Source organism: Lactuca saligna, chromosome 1 (assembly GCF_052625555.1).
Source record: "Lactuca saligna cultivar CGN05327 chromosome 1, ASM5262555v1, whole genome shotgun sequence".
In the NCBI taxonomy this organism is placed as follows: domain Eukaryota; kingdom Viridiplantae; phylum Streptophyta; class Magnoliopsida; order Asterales; family Asteraceae; genus Lactuca; species Lactuca saligna.
The window spans coordinates 26134892-26144294 of NC_136417.1; the positions used below are offsets into that span (position 1 = coordinate 26134892).

General features: G+C 32.2%; 1 long non-coding RNA gene across 2 annotated transcripts; it reads right to left on the reverse strand.

Moving 5' to 3' along the window:
• Positions 1-5585: 5585 nt before the first annotated feature.
• Positions 5586-9077, reverse strand: LOC145029689 (uncharacterized). 2 transcript variants are annotated; one of them, XR_013676570.1, is made up of 3 exons: positions 8953-9077; positions 6972-8689; positions 5586-6585 (listed from the first exon to the last, which is right to left on the reverse strand). It is a non-coding gene; the product is annotated as an uncharacterized LOC145029689 (long non-coding RNA). The 2 variants fall into 2 exon arrangements; XR_013676569.1 differs by having other exon boundaries at positions 6972-8289; positions 8396-9074.
• Positions 9078-9403: the final 326 nt, after the last annotated feature.

The window sequence follows — 9403 nt, forward strand, 5'->3', positions numbered from 1 at the left end:
AGCTATTCGTTTTCCACTTATCTGTCATATGTAAGGTTGTTTATTCTTGCTCTAATTATTATTATATCTATGACTTGATAAATATAATGATTAATTATAATTATAAAAAGGTAATATACTGTTAAAGAAATGACCCATGATTAATTGTTGGGCTACAGATTGCTTCTGCATAAACCCAATAAATGTTGGACCTCGAGTTAGTTTTATCGTCTTATAGACTTAATTCGTAATTAACGAACCATTCACGCCTAGCGGTGCACCAACTACTTCGGATTATAACTGGTTTTAAGGCGAAAAAAAAAAACCTCTTGTCAATAAAACCGGTTAGAGTAAAAATGAAAAAGCCATTAGAATAAAAAAAAAACATTATGGAACCCGGTTTGGAAAAACTATACCCGTGATGGGAACCTGGTTGTTGATGAATGTAATTTCATATATATAAGGTATACGGTTTAAACCCTGACACATTGAAATATTGCTAGTATTCTGCAATTGACTCCGTATGTGGATATTGAAACAAGTTGACATGCACTGCACAGATGGTTCGGTTTATCGTTTTTTTTAGATTATCATTTAAATTCTGTATCGAAATGTAAATTTTTTTTGTTGGTTGATCAGAAACGTCCAATAAACAAACTTCTTAGATGTGCCATTACATAGGGGATGTTTTTCATGCATTCGGGATAGTTTAAAGGATCTAATTTTTCTATTTATAATTTTTAAAAAGTGTTTTTTGGGAATTCAATATCTTAGAAGATAAATTTTACTTATTTTTTACACCGGTTACAATCTGATTCCATTTGTTTATAATACAAAATTTATATGGCATATGTTGGCTGTGTATGAAAGGATAAATTTTCATAATTTGCAGAACACTAAAATATCTAATTATTTTTAGCAACATGTTTTATTATATTTGAATAACCGGTCATAGATATTTCATATATCACGTAATTAATTTTAATATATACAACAATACATTCTATAAAAAAAGATGAAGATATTAAAACTTCTAGGATGTAATTGCATAATCTTTAAATGAAATATACTATTTAAAATATCGACCCAACAAAAGAACGTTGTATTTAATAGTTGTCAAAGAATTTTATTGTTTTAAAGAAAATCATTTAGTAGAATTCAAAAAGACTAATATTCATTTATTTTTTGCAAAAATGGACCCGATGAAGGCAAGACGTTGACCTACATTAGATGATGGGCACGTAAAAAGAAGAGTAAATTTAATTCAGTTCACCAACTGTACACTCACCCTCCTTTGCCCAACTGTACACTCCAAAACATTTTATATTTGAGAGTAAATTAAAGTTCCATTTGCCATGCGTTTTACGTTTGTTAGTAGTTTTAGTTTAATTTTTGAATTTTTGAATTTTTGACATGAGTTATGTATGTGGTTTTCAAAAGTAGTATGCGTACAACTTTTTGTGCTGTTATTAGGGGTGAACAATAGTACTGGAACAATACCGAAGTTGAATAATTCAAAATGAATGTATTGAGGATGACAGTGAATTGGTTGTATAGGTTTTTGGTTTCTTTTCCATTTTAATTAAACACGTCGAAAGTCAAAGGGTTGACCATGCAAATTTGCATGGCATTGGGAACAGTGACTAATTATGAACAATTCAGCTCCTCTATAAGTACTCTTCGATTTCTGCTTTGCTTTTCACAGTCAACAATGGTGAAATCCCAGAGCTTCATCACTTGCATACAACTATTACTAGTTTGTTCCATTACCACCGTCGGCAGTCGTCCAGCCACCCTCAGCCGCCGTGGTCTATCAGAAATCTGTGATCCGCTTTTAGAAGACTGTGGTGATCAATGGCCTTTCTCTCCTATCTCTTCCAGCAACAACCCCTTCATATCCAGACCATTCCTCCGCCGCCAAACTCCGCCGGTCCTCCTCCCTACACTGCCACCTGTTGTAGTGGCTTCACCACCACCCACGGTTTCAGATCCGACATTCTCACCACTAGTTGCATCCCCACCACCACCGGGAACCACCATTAATCCACCCACATTCCCTGAGCTGCCACCAGATTATGATGATGATGATGATACAAATACAGCTCCACCAGCTAATGATGGTGCTAACCTCCCGCCGGAGGTCACTCTACCTCCAATTGTTCATAGAAGGAGTCATCCGGACTTGTACCTGTCACCGCCTCTACTTAACTTGCCAGCACCACCACTTGTGCCTATATATCAGCAACAAGAAATTGTAATGCCGCCGCCACCACCACCACCTACCAATAAATGACAATGCAAGAAGAAAATCATGGCGGCCGCTAGTGGTGCAATCTTCTCCGGCTGCTTAGTTGTTTAGTATGGTCATTAATGTATCAAGTTTAGTTTGATTTACAAATATATGTATGCTTTGTGTTCGTTTCCTGTTTCCGAATGTCTAAAAATCCAAGTGGCAAGATTAATTATCAACCAATGGTTTTTGTTACTATATATTGGAAATTTAAAACTTATTAAAACCATTTAGATGGTTTTAAATTTTCCAATATATAATAACAAAAAAACATTGTAAAATTTTATACCTACAGTTTGGTTTGGATATTATTCCGTTAGAAAAAACAAACCAACTGATTTTTTCTCTGTTTTGCAAATGATGAAGTAATAAAAAATAACAATCAAATACATGAACAACGTGTTGAAGCTAAAATCCATGAAAACAAGAAGAGATTTGTGGAATTTCTCAATATGAATTGAATAACAAAAGATCGTGTAAATTTTTATCTCTAACAAAACAACTGATTGAAATACAATAGAAACTAGAAAGGCCTTAAAAATAACTCAATTAAAAAACTTGTATGCTACTATAAAACAACTTCACATTAAATAAATCTTCTGGTTTAATTTTCTTTTTGGTATTGAAACAAAACTTAGCTGCCTCTAAAATTTAAGTTCTGTTAAAAAAATATAAATCAAACCATGTTATAATACTAATGTAATTTTTTTTTTTGGATTTAGGCTTTGTAATCTGCACTATATATATCTGGAGGAAGACAAAGTTCTGGAACACAAAATACCTATAAATTTGGGTTTTTAATTATTTATTTGTGTGTAAATTACTGAAATCGTCCCTATGGTTTGATAAAAATTACATGTTTGGTCTCTAACTTTTTTTTTTGCACTCGGATTGTCCTTGTGGTTTGATTTTGTTGCGTTTTTCATCCCTATGGTTTGATAAAAATTGCATGTTTGGTCCCTAACTTTATGTATGTAAGGGACGAAAAATACAACAAAATTAAACCAAAGGGATGATCCGAGTGCAAAAAAAATGATAGGTATCAAACGTGCAATTTTAACAAAACTATAGGGACGATTTCAGTAATTTACTCTTTATTTTTAGAAAGAAGGAGACCGGTTTATTTAGTGAAAAAAAAAAAAAACAAAAAACCAGCCCTTAACCTAGTAAGCTTTCTTATATATAGTGTTTCCTTTTTACTAAATAAAAGAATCAGTAAAAATGAGGCTTCCCTCAATAAGTTTTAATTTTAATTTTACTGATTTATATTTTCTTTCATTTCCGCAAGTATTCCTGTCATTTTTTCTCAAATATTCTTAAACATCTTTACCAACACTTTATCTAAGATCATAAGACTGATCACTTTGCATGAAATATTTTCTCCAATATAAAGAACGTATATTAGAGGGTTACCTTTTTGTGAAGAACAGTAGCAAGTAAGGTGACCTGTGCCACTGAAAATAGTAATAAAAGAAGGCATAAATTTGGCATACAGTCAGACATAACTTCATGTTTTTATACCTTGAAAAAAGGGGAGATCCACCGACGGATTCAGACGTCTTAAATTTGTCGCCAACATTTTTATGCTCAATCTTCTGTTTCTGTAAAAACAAAAATCTAAATTGATTTAAATCTCAATAATCATAAGAGGAAGAACTGTTTGATGAAATCAACCTTTTTCAACTAATATTTCATTTTGGGGGCAATAGCATAAAGCTAGGAGTTCCTCCAATTTGGCCAGAGCATATGCTAAGTTTCTAAGCTGAATTATTAACTATTGAAGATGAAAAGAAGACGATAGAAGGAGGAAGCATAGCAATATGATGATACTTCCTCTAAATAATGATGTGGTTCAAGAAACATGATGGGTTTAATTGATAGTTCTTCTCCTCCTCGTTGTTTGGTTTATTTTACAGTATTTCCATCCAGAGCACATGTCATCTTCAGAGAAACAGAAAAACTTAATTCAATGGCCAAAGCTATTCGTCGTACCAATTTCAAATCAAACTTGGGAAGAAATGGCTGCTCTGCATAGACCCGAATAATGTCACGATGTAATGTAACGGTTCAATTTGTGTACGTTAAACTAAATATTTCTTTCTTGAAAGAGCTTAGGGTCGTTGGCTTAATTTTTAAGAAGCTCGTGAGTAAACAAGCTGAGTTGAGCTTGGCCTGTTTAATTTTGAAGAAGTTGGAGCTCGAGCTCCTTAACTTTTAAAAAGTTCAGTCGAACTCGCTTAATAAATATGCATGGAAGTCTTTAAGTGTGTGCGAGGTGGGCGACCACACAAGTCTATGTCGGGAAGGGGGGCATGTTTTACATATAGGCATCTTTAGGGTTCAGTTCACTGTCTAGCAAACGATAATCCAGTAATCAAAAACACCAAAATTAATGTTTTTTCTAATTCCAATAGCTGATGTTATAATTTAAAAATTGCAACAAATCATGTTTTGAAAAATTGCATTTGGGTTAATGTAAATTTATGGCAAACAAAAGCTTACGTTTTGTTCTAATTCCAAACTTCCAAATTTGTAAAAACTACAAAGCCCAAACAACGTTTTTTTGTTTTTTGTTTCTTGTTTCTTGGATTTTAGAATCCGCTGGACTCCGCCTCTCATTTTTTTTATTGCACTATCGTTTTGGTTTTTTATTGACAATTGAAATTAAACAAGTGTTTCACTATTCCTAATTTCTAAATCTAACGGTCTCTTATTTTTATATTCTGATTATTGTTGTTAATTAACAAATGTAACACACTAACATATAGATTATGAATGCCTGAATTACCAACATCACATTAGTGCATTACGAAATGTAAGACTTGTTTTGAGTAATTTTTCTAATTACTAGTTCCCCTTAGTTTTGTACTTATAATTTTGTTTTGTAGCATATGCATAGTTGATTAGAACAACGTTTATGACTTTCATATTGTTGTTAATGTTATATCATATATAATTTTCAAAAATTATGTCTCCTAAGCATGTATCGGGTAGTGAAAAACTTATATATATATATATATATATATATATATATATATATATATATATATATATATATATATATAAGTTTTTCACTATCCAGAGAGAGAGAGAGAGAGAGAGAGAGAGAGAGAGAAAGAGATGTGAAGAATTAAAAAGGTATCAGAGTGGGGTTCGTGATAGATTTATCCAAAAAAACCTTAAGTTTCTTCTTAAAATCAAAAATATCTATATCTATATCCATATCATCATATCATACTATACTTATAAATGAGACATTTTTCCTTAAACCCCATGAATTTGAAACCCCCACAAAAATTTACAAACACCCTATGCATTTGACACCTCCTATTTTAATGAATACCACTCAAAAGTCTCGTAATAATGATTAACAATTCAAATATTTTATAACTCATATAGTATATTTAATAAACAATTAATGGATAGTCTAATATAAAAAAGTCAATATCTTTGAATAGACACACAAAAACAAATCATATATAAAATTCACAAAGAAAACAAGTTTAAAGTTTTGTGTTGGTTTGAGGGTTTTGGACCATTTTTCGAGCCACGTTATTATGTTGAAGTTTTTAATTTGTAAGTTTGTTACATAGTAATTCTTTTTTGTATTTTCTTGGTTTTAAGTATTCTTTTAAGAATCTCATCGTATGTTGTGGTTGAAAGTTTAATATAAATTAGATTAGATTCATGTTATCGATCATATGTTATGGAAGGTGATATATATAATATTTAATTAACTATTGTATACATGTTTGTATGTTCGTGTTGCTTCAAAGCAATAATTAACTAAAAATCATAGATATGTCATATTATCCATAGTATCCACGTAAACCTCTTTTGAAATGCAAATTGTCTATCTTATCACTTTATACTTTAGTATATGTTTAACATTTTAATTATAATAATAAATGTTTTTTTAAAAGTTTCTTTCACTTATTAATATTGGTTTTAAAATTAATGAAAAATAATTATAAACTAGTGAAGTGGCCCCCGCGTTGCGGGGGTTAGATGTTTCATTTATACCATCAACACCACCAAAACCCTTTTTATTGTAAGAGCCAAAAGGATTGGAAGAGGATCCGTTATAGGGGTCCGTCTCCTTTGTATGTGTATGTATGCTCCAGTAGTAGACAGAAGAACACGATAAGTCAAACTGAAATTCGATTTCTAGAGGTGGTAGCAAACACATTTTCTAGCAGTTGGGTTCTTGAGGAGCATGGCTTTCATATGTAAACTCCACAACATCTTTAGCTCTTCTTCTCTATTGCCTGCAAATCTGCTTCACTCCACACAATTTGTCACCTTACCTTCACCACCTATTAAAAAAAAGTAAAGTATTACCTCTCGAATATTAAATTTAGCAATGGCTATGAAAATTCTGTCCAATTATAGCATTCTATTTTAATATTTCTTTTCTTATTAAGACGATTGCAATATAAAAAACTGAAAGTAAGATGGTATAATAAACATTTCAATGAAATTATGTTGCTATTTTGTCTCACTAAAAAGAAAAACCATTTCACATCAGCCAATTATTTCGGTTTTACCTATTAAATCCAAAAAATGTTAAAAAATAAGAATACAATGTATGGAAAAAATGGAAATTATGAAAGAAAATAGAAAAAGAAAGAAAAAAGACCGTTGATTGAGATTGCTCTATATGTAAAAAATAAGAACACAATAGGGTCGTTGCTTGATTTACCTCAAATTGAGAGTCCATAGTAAGAACTTTTCATCTTCGAGCTCTGACTACAATTGTTTCTCATAATTTTGCTAAAAGGGTAAACTTGTCTTTTTCATATGATGATCGATTAGTAAGGATTTAAAGTTGAGTACATAAACATAAAAGGATGAACACATTAGGTGTCAAATAGAGAACATGTGTTAAGGAGAAAAGGACATCATCTATAAACCAAACAACATCAAATTAACTTAAAAAATAAACTAATGTAACCAATATGAAAAGCTAAAATAAGTAAAATGAACCATATGATAAAAAAGAGGATTATTCAAAGTTTTGACCTATCTAAATATTCCCCTTTCCAAAAGTATCAGCTTAATCTCCAACAATTGCTTCTTATCTCTAGCATTACAGAAATCTAGTTTAAAGAAAAATTCACACCGCATATTAAAATAAAGATACAGACAATATAGAAATCAATCATAATAATACCTTATTAATAGCAGGATTGTGAATAATTTCGTTTGTGATCCAAGTCTTTTCATCATGATATTCTTTCACCTTACGGTAGATAAAATATGAACGATTCGGTTCATCTTATGCAATGTCATAATACACTGAAACTGAATATTGTTACGAAAAGCTTGTTGACATAAATTAAAACATACATATTGCAACAAAGCACCTTTCTGATCTTTTATAGATCATCAATCTGAAAAGCCAAAACAACAAATACAAAGTATACATGACAAAACATAGGAGAGGATTTGTGTTGTCACAATAACCTGGGTAAAAAGCATTTGAAGGGTGAAAGTGAAAAGAAACAAAGAAGAAAGCAATAAGGATGAAGGAAAATTGTAAAATGTACAGTTATGCAAAATTAGATTATTACAAATTAGGACAGAAAAATCCCAAACCTGGCAATAAAAAGGTCAGGCATTGTCAAATTAAACGATCAGATGCTTCAATTTGTATCCTTCTTTCATATGCCGACCCTCTGTTTCAGCAAACTCACATCAAACTCTAAACCACCCTCGATTGATTCTGTCATCTCTTTCTCAATCTGTCAGCCCATCGTTTTTCTTTTTTCTGTGGAAACAAATCCATACGAACACAGAGAAATCAAAAGAAAGTTCAGCATGCCAAAGAAAGAAATCGACGAAACTACTTTGATTATTTCTTCCAAAACTGCTCTTTCCAATCCCAATTCGAAGATCGAACGACTGAGCAGTCAAAATCAGAACTAACCTAAGGCATAGAAACCAAAAAAACCAAGATTATAGAGAGCATAGGAAGATTATGAGAAAAAAGAACACATCTTAATCGATCTTCGAATGGTCTGCAATTAAAAAGCAAATATTCAGTAAGCCCTAATTAAAAGTCAAAATAGAACGAAATTAAAACAAAGTGACTACCGATGAGGTGTTTGGGTAAAAGATCCTTACCGAACTCAGGAGGGTACCAGATCGGGATCGTAGTTGGTGTCCGGCGGTGTTAAATTGACGTCTATGACATCTCTTTGATGGATCGAGTCAATGACGTCGTTATCATCGCCGGCCCGGGTGTTCATGGTGGAAGGTTCGATTCTGATGCCCTAAGCAGATCAACAAACGACCATACTGTTTAATTCTAATCGCTCTTGAAGACTCTTCCGTCATCGGAACCTATCGTTGCCGTCCATCGTTCTCCCTTAGAAGGCCGACGATCATTCTCGTACTCCTTTCTGTCTCTTCACTTTCCTGCAAAAACAGAGCCATTAGTTCACCGAGTCGAGCCATTTTTTTTTTATTAAGAATCAAACAAAATCACTCTCGGGTTGATCTAAATCGGTTTATATTTCCATGAATGATGAATTCAATCGATATGTATTTGTCGATTTGACAAGGAGAAATTGATTAGCCCTAACAGTAAAACGATATGAAACAGGGATTAGTAGCCTGTAACATTTGAAACCGACGTTCGAAAATCAGGATTTTGGACTTTAATCAATCCAAAATTAAACCTGATGTGATGATGGTGGTGGGTTGCGAAGTGATGGTGGTGGGTTTCGAAAGAGAAGAGAAGCAACACGTGTTGAGTGTGGAGATAAGGTGAAGAAGAATTACAGAAATCGGAATTCGATTGGTTAAAAAACGGTGAAGCAAAGGAGAAGCAACACGTGTAAAATGACTTGGAGATAGATTTAAATACCAATGAAGGTTACAGGGGAAAATTGTATTTTAACAAAAGAAGTGGGCTAGATCTGCCAACTCCTAATGTAGTTTACTGAAGGATAAAAAATTAAAAATGCAGAAGAAGCAAAGTATAGGGACCATGAATGACAGAAATGAGTAATCTAAGTAGAAGGGCTGAAATTGACAAAAAAGATTGGTGTTTACTGTTGAAATTTATCAAGACTTTAATATATATATATATATATATATATATATATATATATATATATATATATATAT